Below are 17,529 nucleotides of genomic sequence, written 5' to 3'. Positions count from 1 at the left end.
CGTCATTGAAGCCTAGTTCAGGGGCTACTGAGGGAGTCCTGGATTAGGGGGTCTCCAGACAGCCGGACTATCTCCATTGGCCGGACTGTTAGACTATGAAGATACAAGATTTAAGACTTCGTCTCGTGTCCGGATGGGACTCTACTTGGCATGGAAGGCAAGCTAGGCAATACGTATATGGAAATCTCCTCCTTTGTAACCGAACTTGTGTAACCCTAACCCTCTCCGGTGTCTATATAAACCGAAGGGTTTTAGTCCATAGGACAACAACAATCATACCGTAGGCTAGCTTCTAGGGTTTAGCCTCTCTGATCTCGTGGTAGATCTACTCTTGTACTAACCATATCATCAATATTAATCAAGAAGGACGTAGGGTTTTACCTCCATCAAGAGGGCCCGAACCTGGGTAAAACTTCGTGTCCCCTGCCTCCTGTTACCATCCGGCCTAGACGCACAGTTCGGGACCCCCTACTCGAGATCCGCCGGTTTTGACACCGACAGTTGGGATATCACAATATCTCTTAATTAATTAATGCATCTATATACTTGGTAAAGGGTGGAAGGCTCGGCCTTATGCCTGTTGTTTTGTTCAACTCTTGCCACCCTAGTTTCCGTCATACTGGTGTCATGTTCCTTGATTTTGCATTCCTTATGCGGTTGGGTTATAATGGGAACCCCTTGACAGTTTGCCTTGAATAAAACTCCTCCAGCAAGGCCCAACCTTGGTTTTACCATTTGCCACCTAGCCTTTTTTCCCTTGGGTTCTGCAGACTCAAGGGTCATCTTTATTTTAACCCCCCGGGCCAGTGCTTCTCTAAGTGTTGGTCCAACCTGACCGGCACCCCCTGGGCAACCAGGGTCTATGCCAACCCGATGTCTGGCTCATCCGGTGTGCCCCGAGAACGAGATATGTGCAGCTCCTATCAGGATTTGTCGGCACATCCGGGCGGATTTGCTGGTCTTGTTTTACCATTGTTGAAATGTCTTGAAACCGGGATTCTGAGTCTGATCGGGTCTTCCTGGGAGAAGGAATATCCTTCGTTGACCGTGAGAGCTTGTGATGGGCTAAGTTGGGACACCCCTGCAGGGTTTTGAACTTTCGAAAGCCGTGCCCGCGGTTATGGGCAGATGGGAATTTGTTAATGTCCGGTTGTAGAGAAATTGAAACTTAACTTAATTAAAATGCATCAACCGCGTGTGTAGCCATGATGGTCTCTTCTCGGCGGAGTCCGGGAAGTGAACACGGTTCTTGTGTTATGCTTGAACGTAAGTAGTTCCAGGATCACTTCTTGATCACTTCTTGATCACTTCTAGTTCACGACTGTGCTTTGCTTCTCTTCTCTCCCTCATTTGCGTAAGTTAGCCACCATATATGCTTAGTGCTTGCTGCAGCTCCACCTCACTACCTTTTCCCTACCCATAAGCTTAAATAGTCTTGATCGCGAGGGTGTGAGATTGCTGAGTCCCCGTGACTCACAGATTACTTCAAACAGTTGCAGGTGCCGATGATAACCGTGCAGGTGACGCAACCGAGCTCAAGGAGGAGCTCGATGAAGCTCGTTTTCGTTGTGTTGTTTCATTTCTTTTCGATCAATAGAGGAGCCCAGTCGGGGCGATCGGGGATCTAGCATTAGGGGTTGTCTTCTTTTTTTTTATTTCCGTAGTCGGACCTTGAATTGTATTCTGGATGATGTAATGCTTTATTCATGTATTGTGTGAAGTGGCGATTGTAAGCCAATTCTTTATCCCTTTCTTATTCAGTACATGGGATGTGTAAAGATTACCCCTCTTGCGACATGCCTACTATGCGGTTATGCCTCTAAGTCATGCTCCAACACGTGGGAGATATAGCCGCATCGTGGGTGTTACAAGTTGGTAATCAGAGCCTTCCCCGGCTTACGAGCCCCCTGCTTGATCGAATCACTGGTGTTGTTGAGTCTAGAAAAATGTTTTGAGTCTTATAGGATTATATATATCGGAGAGTAGGATTCTTTTTAATCCTCGGTCCCTTTATCGCTCTAGTGAGGCCTCCTGACGTAGAGTTTTGACTCTTCTCTTCTCAAATTTCACTAAAAAAATTTAGGATCACGCGGATATCTTGGAATCGTTCCGATGGTTTTGTGATGAGAACATTGTTCTTGGTGCCTCCTAACATTTAGGGGTTGTGGCAGTGTCCCTGGGAGTTGAGCTCCGAGGTGTTGTCGTCACAATTTTATCGTTGCAGTTATGGAATACCAGAGTTTCGCCGACATCGAAAATCTCTTTTATGCAGTTGTTGGTGAGATAACCTCGACGCCACCCAGTACTAGGGTGGGAGTTCGGGAGTATTGCCATAACTCGTATAATGGATGCTTTTCGTAGGTTGAGGTAAACGATTTACGAAGGTTTCTTGGTTATGTGTTGAAGGATGGATACAACTGGATGTAGGATTTGCTAGTTTTGGGTGAGATATTATGCTTCCCCTGTATCCCCAACACCTGATTGCATAACTAGAAAGTTTCGGGAGTTTTTAAGTAGGAATTCAAGTAACTCCTAGGATATCTTTCCGACAGATGTATGATATGAAATTGGGGTTCGACGTCTAGTGGTCCGCCTATCCATGGTTGGATTTACAGTGGTCCCGTTGTGTCTTAAAGAGTCCTTGGCTATGCTGACTCGGGGACGCTTCATATGTCATGTGCACTGCCTTGTGCATGATGGTGTTGTACGATCGAGCCCGTGTGGGCCCCACCACAAAAACTTCGGACAAAATCTCTATCATATGTTTGTTCCGGCTTATTCTGCAAGCCAATCCTTTGTTTTGTTTTCAGTTGTGGTATTCGAGTTGCTTCAAAGTCAAGTGTTGATTCCATACCTTTCCTAAGTGATGTTTCTCATATTTCTTTGTGGATACTAATCCTGCTTGATCATTGAGATTGTCATGTCAACTCTTTCCCAACCGGCGTGTTTCTCTTCAAGTGGATCCGATCATTTCAACATTCGCAAGATCACCCCTCAGTTTTCCCAACATTGTTCGTTTCATCTGCCCCAAGTTGCCTTTGTTTTCCCGCTCTCCCACCCCTTTTTGTTCAAGGACTCATATTTCTTAATCATGTATCCTTTTATTTGTGAGAAGTCTCTTCATTCTTTTCTTTCAATGTTCTTATCCGGTGATTCTCATGAAGATTCTAACGGAGCTTTAAGTTCAACATTCTTCGTTTCTTTTATCTTCTCCGGTGGATCCAATTCAAGCTTGTTGATCATATCATGTCCTTGTTTCAAATGTTTTCCCATGCTGGTGCACCTCTTTATCATTCACTTTTCGCTATTCATGTGTTCGGGAGTGCTGAAGATCTCTCAGAAGATTCACGTTTCCCATTCTCAATCCGTTCAAGCTTTTGCGAGGTTGTTATCTCATTCAAGCTATTTTATTCAACCAGTGCAATCTCTCTTCAAATTGTTCAACGGGGTATCCTTTGAGTGGGCCCTAACCCAAGGTCTTTTCCCAGGATCTTACCTGACTCTTCTAATTTTCCCGGAGCTATCCTAAATTCTTTTTGAAGTTTGACGTAAGAATGAATTATCATCAGTCATATGTCTTTCTCCAAGATCTTGCAAATTCTTTTCATCGTTGGTTCAACCTTTCCAATTTTAATTCCGGAGTGCCTCAATAATTCATGGTGGTGTTTCTCGTCGTCATTCTTGGATTTTGAAGATGAAGAAGATTTTCTCTCTCAATCTTGCTCCATTCTCTTCAAGATTCATGGTTCTAGCTTGATACTATCCTCTCATAATTGTTTTTCGATTGTGAGAATTCTTTTCACCCATCCGGAGCAATTAAAGAGTCTTTTCAGTTTGATTCTCCAGAGCCCATCATCTCATATTTATTCATTCGTAGCTTTCAGCTATTGTTCTCAAAATCTTACTGGTGCATCATTCAAATATCCTCTAATTAGTTCATGATCTCTTCGTTCCCTTGCATCTTGATTCTCTTAAGTACCTTGTTCATTTGCTAATCCTTACCGGTGATTCGCTCCCCTTGCTTCGTTCGTTTTCAATTCTTACGATGGTTTTCTCAAGATTCTCTTCCATGGTTATCATATTAATTCATTCGTTGTTTCAATCCTACCGGTGTTCCATTGAAGACCTTATCAAGTTATCGATTTCTCTCTTAATCCTTTCTACCGGAATAAGTTGTATGCAGTCCGTTGATTGTCATCAATTTAATTGGTGAAGGATAAGCACAATGTAATTCTTATTCTTGTTTCATCGAGTGAATTCAATTCCTTATTTCGGAGTGGTTCATCATATCACATTCTCAGTTTGAGATGCTTTATCTTGTCTTCCGGTGTTCCAAGTTTCCACTTTATCTCGTCGCAAAGCTTGATATAATCATTGCAAGGCTTCAATCTTATTCTTTTCATCCTTCTTTCCGTTTGATCATCCTTTTGTTACCGGAGTTCTTCATGGATGTTCTACATGATGGTTCATCAAGGATTTAATTCCTTCTCAAAGCGTTCATCAAGATTCTTTTCAGAGGAGCTCCAGTTTTCTTCATCTTGCCATCCGGAGTGCAATTGTTCTCCCTTTTCTTTTGAGATGGTGTTATGTCTTTCTTGACAATTTCCCTTCATGTTTCATGATTCAAGTTATCAAGAATGAGATATTTTAAATCCATCAGTCTCGTCATTGGAGTTATCTTGGATTATATTTCACCTAAAGCCTTCCCTAAGGATTGTTGCTAATTATGGTGCTTATAAATGATCCAAGTTCTTCATTTATCCTTCCGGTGAAATAAGTTTCTCGTCTCCTTGTTGATATCAATCCAATCTTTTGTTTCCGTTAGTGGCAGAATTTCACCTCATAGTTTTGAGATGTCTCCATAAGCCCATGAGGATCATATCCTTTCGTTGTTTGTTTTCCAACAACTCAGCTTTAACCTTCTTGGAAGGGTGCTTTCCAAGCTCATTTGTGGCAGAAGTTGGCATTTCCTTCTCCATTCTTTTATTCTAATAATCTATATTCTTTTTTTCTTCCGGAGGCAATGTGATGTTGCTCTTTTCAATCATCATCTCGAATGGTGAGAATCGTGTTCTTTTCGTGCTTATCCATTTAACTGAAGTGTTGTGCCCTCTGCTCAAGTTCTTTTCATCTTATCAAGTCTTGCATCTCTCTTTAACCGGAGTACTGTCCGAATTTGTTCTTCCTTGTTTCTCTTTTCTAATGGAGTGTTTTCAACTTCGTTCATCTCTGTTGTATCCTTTCTTTCAAGTTGTTCAACCTCTCAAGGTTCTTTGGTTTCAGTCGTTTGTCAAAGACGCAACTTAGTTTTACCTCCTTCTCTTCCTCTTCCATTTTTTTCCTTCCGATGCCGTCCTAGATCTCGGGATAAGATCCTCTCATAGTGGTGGAGTGTTGTAACGCCCCAAGACCGTTGCGCCGGGTTTCTCCCAGTTATTCGCCGTCGTTGCCATGTCATTTGTTTGCGTGTCATGCATTTCATATCATGTCATCATGTGCATCGCATTTGCATACATGTTCGTCTCATGCATCTGAGTATTTTTCCTCGTTGTCCGTTTTGCAATCCGGCACTCCTATGTCCTCCGGTGCCCCCTTTTGCCTCTTTTCATGTGCGAGTGTTAAATGTTCTCGGATTGGACCGAGATTTGCCAAGCAGCCTTGGTATACTACCGGTAGACCGCCTGTCAAGTTTTGTGCCATTTGGAGTTCATTTGATACTCCAACAGTTAACCGGGGAACCGTAAAGGCCTCGTGTGTGTTGCAGCCCAACACCCCTCTAAAGTGGCCCAAAACCCCTCCAAACCCCCTCCATCCTCTTGGTCGTTTGATCACGATCGCGTGGCCGAAAACCGCACCTATTTGGACTCTCCTAACTCCTCCTACCTATAAATATGTGCTCCTCCCAGATTTTTCGCGTAGTCTAACCCTAGCCATCTCTCTCCTCGCGCCGCCGGACACGTCCATCCCGCGTCGGACGCGTCCACCGCCGCCGCCACGTCGCTCTGACCAATCGCGCGCCGCCACCTCAGCAGAGCCGCCGCTCCCGGCCAGTGGCGTCACGCCACGTGTCCCGCTCCACCTCGCCAGCTTCCCCGCAGCCGCACGGGCCCGTGAGCCAACGGTCGGCCTGCGCAGGCCCGGATCCCCGCCACCGTGCCCATTCCAGTGTCCCGCTTGAGGGGAGGAGCCCCTCGACCCTGCAGCCTTCAGCCGTCCTTGCCGGGGCCCTCTGTGTCGCCGTCGGTGACCTCTTAGGCGAGATCTCCTCCGCCTGGCCTTCTTCCTCCCCCCTCTCTCTCATGCCCTCTCTCTCCCTCGCAGGGCAACCACCGCCGTGGATTCCTGCAGCCTCGAACCCCGTCCCTCGCCGTCGATCTGCCGGATCCCGCCGGCGCCCTCGCCCTATCGCATGTGTTCGGGCCCCCGCCGTCCTGCGTCCTCGCCGGCGCCGCCGCCGCCGTCGCCTCGCATCTCTCTCCCGATCGGATCGGGAGGACAACGACGAGCGCTTCCCGCTTCCTCTCGCATGGGCCCACGGCCAGCGCGCCGGCCCACTTCAGTTCGGTCTGCCTCTCCTTCAACTTGGGCCGAGCCCATGGTGAGCGGCCCGCCTAACCCTTGCCCAGTGCGCGTTTTAACATTCTACGCCTGTTCTGTTTTTTTCGGAAACGACTAAGTCCTGAGATTTCAGATTCATGGGTGCCTTTTCTTCATGCCATAACTCCGCATCTGTAGCTCCGTTTTGGACGTGCCATATATCAAAATGTTCATCATGATGTTCTCTTCATTCCATTCCATTGAGCCATGCTTGTTTGAGTCCATCTTGATGCCCTAATGGCTGTTGCAAGAGTTCTATAAAATGTTAGTTTCTATTTCTTAACAGATTATGAGCATTTGTCATTTTTTCCATGATTATTTTGTGCTGCATATGGTAATGAGCTCTACATGTGTTTTGTTATATGCCATGCCATATTTACAGGGGTGTATGCCATGTATTTTTGTGATCAATGTGGTGACTAGCACAAGCATGCAAAGTAGCTCTCGTGATGTTGCTGATTTCAGGGACTTAGAATTCTTCTAAGTCTTTTCCCTGATGTTATTTTTATGCCATGTATTCATGTTGCTACAGTGTGATCAATGTCGCTTTTGAGCATGTTCAGTAAGGATGATTTTGAGATATTGTTATGTTCTATCGATCCATGTCTTTGTTTGCAATTATGGAGTAACCTTGCATGACTTAATCTTGCTCTACTTTTGCTATAAAATATTCCAGCCAGATTGTTTACATGTTAATCAATTTTGCCAAGGTTGTTGTAGTTGATCCATGCATGCTATGAGATTGTTCTTGCCATGTTTAGCTTCCTGAACATGTCTTTCTTGCTGTTAGTATGATTAGTTTGTCATGCAATGCCTTGTGTTGAGTGCATCAAGCTCGCAAACGTGCCTTCGTAATTCTGTTTATTTCCATGTCCAGTTTTTCTGCCAAGTCTGAATCTGTTAACGAAACTTGCTATGTTTACATGGGTGCCATCATATCTTATGATCCTTTTTGGCTTATGGTCATTAAGGGACTTTTGTTATATGCTTTGGGTAGATTCATGTCATGCCTTGTATTGCTATAATCTGGTCCTGTAGCATGTTGCTATATAGCTCTAAACATTGCTTCCTAATGTTAATTCCTGACATGTTAGTATTTTCACTAAGTCTGTGATGCTGATATCTTTTGCACTTTTGCCATGCTTGTTTGAACCTGTTATTGTGTGATTTAGCCATAGCTCAATGTTCATCTTTTGTCAAGCATCTTGAGTAGATCACTGCCATGTGCTTTGTTGCTATGTTGGAGTGCAGTAGCTTAGCTTCTTGTTGCATTCTAGATGGAATCATGCTGTTAATCGCAGAATCGTGCCATTCTTGTTTTGCTTGCCATTTGCAAATCGTGCATTCGGTTCCGGTGATCTTTATATCGATTTTGACCGAAATCAACTCATCTTTCCAGTGGCACTCTTGGTTTGCCAAGTTGAGGCATGGTTCAATCTTTTCCTTCCGGAGCTCGCGTATGCATTGCATATCACATCCCGCATTTCATGCCATGTTTTGCATCATGTTGCTTGCGCATTGCACCGTGGTTGATTGTTGGTCCTTTGGTTGTGTTCTTGCTTTGGGTAGAGCCGGGAGACGAGTACGTGATTGAAGAACCCGTTGAGTACGCTTGCGAGGATCAAGCTTTCGTCTTCTCGGAGAACTTTGCAGGCAAGATGATCATACTCTCGAAATCACTTCTATCTTTGCTTGCTAGTTGCTCGCTCTTTTGCTATGCTGCGATACCTACCACTTGCTATATCATGCCTCCCATATTGCCATGTCAAGCCTCTAACCCACCTTCTCCTAGCAAACTGTTGTTTGGCTATGTCACCGCTTTGCTCAGCCCCTCTTATAGCGTTGTTAGTTGTAGGTGAAGATGGAGTTTGTTCCTTTCTGGAACATGTATATTTTTTTGGGATATCACAATATCTCCTATTTAATTAATGCATATATATACTTGGTAAAGGGTGGAAGGCTCGGCCTTATGCCTGTTGTTTTGTTCCACTCTTGCCGCCCTAGTTTCCGTCATATCGGTGTTATGTTCCTTGATTTTGCGTTCCTGGGCAACTAGGGTCTATGCCAACCCGATGTCTGGCTCATCTGGTGTGCCCCAAGAACGAGATATGTGCATCTCCTATCGGGATTTGTCCGCACATCCGGGCGGATTTGCTGGTCTTGTTTTACCATTGTCGAAATGTCTTGAAACCGGGATTCTGAGTCTGATCGGGTCTTCCTGGGAGAAGGAATATCCTTCGTTGACCGTGAGAGCTTGTGATGGGCTAAGTTGGGATAGCCCTGCAGGGTTTTGAACTTTTGAAAGCCATGCCCGCAGTTATGGGCAGATGGGAATTTGTTAATGTGCGGTTGTGGAGAACTTGAAACTTAACTTAATTAAAATGCATCTACCGCGTGTGTAGCCGTGATGGTCTCTTCTCGGCGGAGTCCGGGAAGTGAACACGGTTCTTCTGTTATGCCTGAACGTAAGTAGTTTCAGGATCACTTCTTGATCACTTCTAGTTCACGACTGTGCTTTGCTTCTCTTCTCGCCCTCATTTGCGTAAGTTAGCCACCATATATGCTTAGTGCTTGCTGCAGCTCCACCTCACTACCTTTTCCCTACCCATAAGCTTAAATAGTCTTGATCGCGAGGGTGTGAGATTGTTGAGTCCCTGTGACTCACAGATTACTTCAAACAGTTGCAGGTGCCGATGATAATTGTGCAGGTGACGCAACCGAGCTCAAGGAGGAGCTCGATGAAGCTCGTGTTCATTGTGTTGTTTCGCTTCTTTTTTATTAGTAGAGGAGCCTAGTTGGGGCGATCGGGGATCTAGCATTAGGGGTCGTCTTCTTTTATTTTGGTTCCATAGTCGGACCTTGAATTGTATTCTGGATGATGTAATGCTTTATTCATGTATTATGTGAAGTGGCGATTGTAAGCCAACTCTTTATCCCTTTCTTATTTAGTACATGGGATGTGTAAAGATTACCCCTCTTGCGACATGCCTACTATGCGGTTATGCCTCTAAGTCGTGCTCCGACATGTGGGAGATATAGCCGCATTGTGGGTGTTACAACCAGGCTCTGCCGCCCACCTTCGTCCTAACTGCCCTCAGTCTTAATGGCTCCGGCGGCGCAGTTTAAAATCACCCCCGCACTACCCGGTATCGCTACAATCTTCTGTCTTCCTCTCTGATTCTCCCGTCGTCTACCTCCAACCAGCCTGACCTAATGATACACCATGATGCAGCATGATGGTTTGCCCTTAGTCTTCCAGTTTCCTGAGGAAGACACCCAGCCAAAGTCTCAAGAACATAAGGCACTTTCGAATGAGCTTGAACCGGCCTTGCAGGAAGACGCCGCACTTGTCCACACTCCCATTCCGGCTCCTGTCGCCCCGACTGCGCCAGCGTCCATCCCCGTGGCATTGATGGTCTAGGAGCCGCACATTGTCGCCGAGCTTGATGCCACGGGGTTCCACGAGGTCCCCGCCAACTTTCACGTGCTCGTGCACCAGCCAGCGCATGCGCCTGCGCGTGCACTAATGTGCGCGCCCGTGCCAGTGCCCGTGCACACGAATGTCTCCGTCGCGCCGTTGCCAGCGCCTGTCCCCTGCTACTTCTTGAGCTTGCGTTGGTTTTTCTCTTGAAGAGGAAAGGGTGATGCAACAAAGTAGAGTAAGTATTTCCCTCAATTTTGAGAACCAATGTATCAATCTAGTAGGAGACAACACACAAGTCACCGGATACCTGCACAAACAAACAACAACTTGCACCCAACGCGATAGAGGGGTTGTCAATCCCTTCATGGTTACTTGCAAAAGTGAGATCTGATAGAGTTAGATAAACGGTAAAGTAAATATTTTTGGTATTTTTGGTTTATCCATCGGAAAGTAAAAGATTGCAAAATAGTAGATCGGAAACTAATATGATGGAAACTAGAAGATTATATGATGGAAAATAGACCCGGGGGCCATAGGTTTCACTAGAGGCTTCTCTCAACATAGAAAATATTATGGAGGGTGAACGAATTACTGCTGAGAAATTGATAAAAAAGTGCAAAGTTATGACAATATCTAGGGCAATGATCATGAATATATGCATCACGTCCATGTCAAGTAGACCGAAACGATTTTGCATCTACTACTATTACTCCACACATTGACCAACTCCTCCCTGCATCTAGAATATTAAGTTCATGTAGAGGAATAAACTCAAGCAATATGATGTAAAACCCATCTTTTTATCCTCAATGGAAAAAATACAATAAGTGCCTTGCTGCCCCTACTGTCACTGGGAAATGAGAGCACAAGATTGAACCCAAAGCTAGTCACTTCTCCCATTCCAAGAAAAACCACTCTAGTTGGCCAAACCAAATTGATAGTTCGAAGAGACTTGCAAAGATATCTAATCATTCATATAATAATTTAGAGGAGATTCAAATAATATTCATAGATAAGCTGATCATAAATCCACAATACATCGGATCTCGGCAAACAAACCGTAACAAGTATTACATCGAATAGATCTCCAAGAACATCGAGGAGAACATGGTATTGAGAATCAAAGAGAGAGAGAGAGAAGAAGCCATCTAGCTACTAACTATGAACCCATAGGTCTGTGGTAAACTACTCAAGCTTCATCGGAAGGCCAATTGTGTTGATGTTGAAGCCCTCTGTGATCGAATCACCCTCCGGCAGGACACCAGAAAAGGCCCCTAGATGGGATCTCACAGGTACAGAAGGTTGCGGCGCTGAAAAATTGTTTTTGTGGCTCCCCTGGTTGTTTTTGGGATATATGGGAATATATAGGCGGAAGGAATAGGTGGTGGAGTGACTAGGGGCCCACAATGGTGGGGTGCACGCCCTACCCCCTTGGGTGCGCCTGCTACCTCTTGAGCACTTGCGTTGGTTTTCCCTTGAAGAGGAAATGGTGATGCAGCATAGTAGCATAAGTATTTCCCTCGGTATTTGAGAACCAAGATATCAATCTAGTAGGAGGCCACGCACGAGTCCCTCGTACCTACACAAACAAAAAAAATCCTTGCAACCAATGCGATAAGGGGTTGTCAATCCCTACACGGTCACTTACGAGAGTGAGATCTAATAGATATGATAAGATAATCTTTTGGTATTTTTACGATAAAGATGCAAAGTAAAATAAAAGGCAAAGGAAATAACTAAGTATTGGAAGATTAATATGATTGAAGATAGTCCCGGGGGCCATAGGTTTCACTAGTGGCTTCTCTCGAGAGCATAAGAATTCACGGCGGGTAAACAAATTACTTTTGAGAAATTGACAGAATTGAGCATAGTTATGAGAATATCAAAGTATGATCATGTATATAGGCATCACGTCCGAGACAAGTAGACCGACTCCTGCCTGCATCTACTACTATTACTCCACACATCGACCGCTATCCAACATGCATCTAGAATATTAAGTTCAAGAGAACAGAGTAACGCTTTAAGCAAGATGACATGATGTAGAGGGATAAACTCATGCAATATGAAATAAACCCCATCTTGTTATCCTCGATGGCAATAATACAATACGTGCCTTGCTGCCCCTACTGTAACTGAGAAAGGACACCGCAAGATTGAACCCAAAGCTAAGCACTACTCCCATTGCAAGAAAGATCAATCTAGTAGGCCAAACCAAACTAATAATTCGAAGAGACGTGCAAAGATAACCAATCATACATAAAAGAATTCAGAGAAGATTCAAATATTGTTCATAGATAAACTTCATCATAAACCCACAATTCATCGGTCTCAACAAACACACCGCAAAAGAAGATTACAGCTGTCGGGACCCCGATTCTACGTCACACCGATCTAGCATGTCACACCTCATATCACTTTGCGGCCTCACGCACGGTATCCCCACAGGTGTCGCCTTACCATGGCTCGGGACCGTTTGCGCCTTTTCGCTCACGTATATGATAGTGTCGCTAACATCCATATGATAGAGAACCCGGGCCGACATGGCTAGTCGTGAACCCAAAGCAGCACAGACCTATGGAGACAAGCATACATGAATCACATTGAGCATGTCGGTCAGCAGCGTATGAATCCGGGCTGTAGCACTGGGCTAACAGGACTCCGGAAGTCACCGCGTGACATTTCCCCAAAGGGACAGGCATAGGAACGAAGTGGAACACATGCCGGCCAGTCAAGTGTTCTGAGCAGTAGTGCTGGGCTAGCTGGACTCCGGTGAACCGGGCTGTAGCGGACTACTATGGCTCAAGGAAGCACTAGACTACATTTCCCCATAAGAGAGGTTGCCAAGGATAAACAACTAGATTGTCGGATCCCACACATAGCAATACACGTCACACGTACGCATAACATGCAAGTATGTGTTGTACAACATGGCATCACAACATAACGCAACTCATATAGATAAAGGCCCAGAAGAGCCACATAGCATTAAATACAAACAGGGGTCACATGACCCATCATTCAGAGCATACAAGCAACGAAAGAATTACATGTCTGAGTATAGACAACTACAAAAGAAAAAGGCCGAGAAGCCTGACTATCTACAAGTCCCTCCAAGGTACAAGATCGTAGCTGAGGTAACAAGCTACTCGTCGAAGTCCAAGCGGTACTACTAGTGAGACAGATGTCTCACCTGCAAAACATAAATAAAGCAAACGTGAGTACAAAGGTACTCAGCAAGACTTACATCAGTTCCTATCATACATGCATTTGTATCAAGAAGGTCATGTGGGGTTTAGTTGCAGCAAGCCAGCTTTGACTCAGTGGCTATCCTGTTCTACGATAATGAGAAACTTCTTTGAGGTGAGGCAGCGCACACGAGTACACTAATCACCACATCAATACACTACTATGGATTCATCCCTGTCTCTCCTACGAGAAGGCCATCCATAGCACTCACACTTGTCTTGAGCATTTTAGAGTATCCACTTTAAGTTGTCTATGTACCACGTAAGCATCCAAGAAGTCCATAACCGAGGACACGGCTATTCGAATAGATCATGATAACCCTGCAGGGGTGTACTTCTTCACACACGCTCTCACCACTTATCACCATATACACGTCATGTATCTTGGCAACCTTCAAGCGGAAGCCTGGCGAGGGTGTCGGCCACGACCTGACTAACCACGCAAGACTCTAGTCCAGGTTTATCGCCTATTTGGGTTCCATCCGCAAGGAAATCCGGCTGGGGTGTCACTCACGGCCCCAAATGATGTGAGCAGGGTTCCCAAGTCCACCATCCGGGTGCCACTTGGTACGCCGTGCCACCTGTGCCTAGTCTGTTCCGAGCCCACCCTGCCGGGTGCCACTTGGTAGAAAAAATAGCACTACCTACAGACACCAGAAACTATTTGCAACTCCTGGACAGAGTTCAAGGCGGTTAATAAGCCGAGAGAGCTTGGAGCGCCTGGAGCCCAATGTGTGGTAGTAGCTAGTCATTGGACAACTTACATAGAACTCAGTTCTTAAGGACGGTCCCAATGAGACAACCCACCATGTACTCCTACATGGCCTCTCACCGCTACCTTTACCAAATCGTGTTCACACGCTTAACTCTCAGCACCAGAACATATCATAACACTCCAATTCATTCCCGATGAATCAGACCTGACACAACTCTAAGCAATAGCAGGCATGGCATGGTAGGAAAACAACATGGCTCAAACAACTCCTACACATGCTAGTGGGTTTTAACTATTTACTGTGGCAATGACAGGTCATGCAGAGGAATGGGTTCAACTACCGCAGCATAAAGTAGCGGCTGAATCGTTATTGTCCTAATGCAATAAATGAGAGCAGGAGTGAGAGAGTAGGATTGTATCGGGATGAACAAGGGGGGTTGCTTGCCTGGTAGATCAACAGGGGGGCACTGCTCCACTGATAGGTGCTCCCGAACACTTTCCGGAGCAGGACCTATCGAGAAGGAACGGTGTCGAAAATCAAACACAAGTATATGCAACAATATGATGCATGATCATGGCATGAATATGTGATGTTGTTTGAGTTAAAGCACATAGCATTTATTTGGTTGAAGTCCATTTGAGCCAAGGGTTCAAATACAACTCCAAATTAAGCTCTTAAATATGCCATAAGTGTGTTTTCATACATACAACATGTATAGGTTGGTTTGTCATGCATGAAAATGGTACATATGGATAGATTGAATTTTTCTGATCATTTTTCATATATAAATTATTTCAATCTGAGCTACGGTTGAATTTCTATGAATTTTTGAAGTTTATATCATTTTCTGGAATTTCCTAATTTATTTTAATACCAGAAAATGATATATTGTGTCAGCATGATAGCAGCATTGTGTCAGCAGGTCAAAGGCGCTGACCAAGTCAAACCTGACGTGTGGGGTCCACACGTCAGTGTCATAGTTAGTTAACAGAGTTAATTAGATATTAAACTAATCCTAACAGAAACATTAGCAGGGCCGGGCCCCACCTGTCATTGACCCTGGGTAGTCAAACCCCAGGTCAACTGGGGGGGTTAGACCGGTCAACCCCACCAGTGTTTAGCCGCCGGCAAGGCCAAACACGGCAGAGGGGCTCGAGATCACTGTTCCGGCGACCAAAAGGACGGCGGAGAGCACCGGGGCGTAGACCGTGCTCTCCCGCATCTAGTGGGGTAGATAGGAGGAGGAGGGGTGGCCGGAGCTCGCCGGAGCGAGGCTCGCGGTGGAGGCCGGAGCATGGGTTCGGGCGGAATTGAGCTACGGGGCATGGCAGGGGCTGCGGAGGACCTCTACGGCCTCCTGGTGTCACCAGGAGCAAGGTGACGCGCGCGGGAGCGGCTGGCTCGGCCTCTGGCCACGGCGGCGCCATGGCCGACGGCAAGGAGCTCGCGGGCGCGGTGGTTGAGCTAGCTGGATGGGGAAAACGAGCACGGGGAGGAGGGGAACAAAGTAGAGCTCACGGCGGATCTAGCGGAGGCGTCAGCGAGCTCAGGGAAGCACTGGTGCGGCCGGAGCGTCGTCGGCGATCTCGGGCAGCCGGTGGCGAAGATGATGGCGATGGCAGCGATGGAGGCCGTCCGGAGGTGCGTGGCTCGACGAGGAGGTAGACGGTGATGTGGCGGAGGTTTTGAGCACGACGGGGAGGCGAGGCCGTGGCGGTGGGCGCGGCAATGGCGTGCAGTGGCGACGGAACCGCTCGGTGCGTGCGAGGGAGAGAGAGCAAAGGAGGGGATGGGGACGAGAGAGAGCGAGAGAGAGACGGGGGGTAGCGTGACGACGCAAGAGGCGTCCAGGCCGTCGAGGGGGCGAGGAAGGCAAGCAGGAGGTGGCCGGCGCGTGCACGCGCGCGTCGAGCACACGCGCACCGTCCTCCTGGCAGGAGGTAGGCGATGACTTGGCCTGGGCCAATAGTGCTGGGCCGGCACAGGTAAGGCCCAGGTGAGTCATTCTCTCTCTGTCTTTTATTTTGTTTTTTTTTTCTATTTTCTGACATTTGTTTTGATTTCACAAAAAATACCAAATCATTTTATTTAATTCTGACAATTTTTGCAGGGCCTAAGGGATTATTCCAAAACCCCTCACCAAAATTCAAAATTATTGGACAATATTTCATATATATAAAAATATTTATCCAATGCAAATAATTACAGGATTAACTCCAAATGTCCAAAATAAATATTTATGAGTTCCTTAAAATATTGGTTTGATTTTTACCTCTGACCAATATTTTCAGAGAGTAACATGAACATTTTCTTGGACCTTTTTGGACAAATTTTTATCTAGATTATTTCCAAAAATGATTCTGAGGGTTTCACAAATCCCCATTTCAAATTTAAAGGGAATTTAAACATGATGCACAAATGGCTAGCTGGTCTAGGTCATACCAGAACTAGGGATGTGACAACATTGAATAGATCTCCACAAGAGAGGGGGAGAACTTTGTATTGAGATCCAAAAAGAGAGAAGAAGCCATCTAGCTAATAACTATGGACCCGTAGGTCTGAGCTAAACTACTCACACTTCATCGGAAGGGCTATGGTGTTGATGTAGAAGCCATCTGTGATCGATGCCCCCTCCGGCGGAGCTCCGGAACAGGCCCCAAGATGGGATCTCATGGATACAGAAAGTTACGGCGGTGGAATTAGGGTTTTGGCTCCGTATCTGGTAGTTTGGGGGTACGTCGGTATATATATGAGGAAGGAGTACGTCGGTGGAGCAACAGGGGCCCCACGAGGGTGGAGGGCGCGCCTAGTGGGGTAGGCGCACCCCCTACCTCATGGCCTCCTAGTTGATGTCTTGACGTAGGGTCCAAGTCCTCTGGATCATGTTCGTTCCGAAAATCACGTTCCCAAAGGTTTCATTCTGTTTGGACTCTGTATGATATTCTTTTTCTACGAAACCCTAAAATAGGCAAAAAACAACAATTCTGGGATGGGCCTCGGGTTAATAGGTTAGTCCCAAAAATAATATAAAAGTGTAAAATAAAGCCCAATAATGTCCAAAACAGAATATAATATAGCATGGAACAATAAAAAATTATAGATATGTTGGAGATGTATCAGCGCCCTCCATCCTTGTGGCTGCCTCTTGGCTTCCCCGACGTGCACTCCAAGTCCTCTGGATGTCTTCTGCTCCAAGAAAGATCATTGCGAAAGTTTTATTCTGTTTGGACTCCGTTTGGTATTCATTTTCTGCGAAACTCTAAAACAAGGAAAAAACAGAAACTGGCACAGGGCTCTAGGTTAGTAGGTTAGTCCCAAAAATCATATAAAATAGCATATTAATGCATATAAAACATCCAAAACAGATAATATAATAGCATGGAACAATCAAAAATTATAGATACTTTGGAGACGTATCAAGCATCCCGAAGATTAATTCCTTGTAACGCCCCGAGACCGATGTGCCAGGTGTCTTCCAGTTATTCGCTGTCATTGTCATGTCATTTTCTTGCGTGTTGCATCTTATCATGTCATCATGTGCATT

Source organism: Triticum dicoccoides, chromosome 4A (genome assembly GCF_002162155.2).
Source record: "Triticum dicoccoides isolate Atlit2015 ecotype Zavitan chromosome 4A, WEW_v2.0, whole genome shotgun sequence".
NCBI classification, from domain to species: Eukaryota; Viridiplantae; Streptophyta; class Magnoliopsida; order Poales; family Poaceae; genus Triticum; species Triticum dicoccoides.
The sequence above is the reverse complement of the archived record's forward strand: the minus strand, read 5'-3'. Positions refer to the sequence as shown.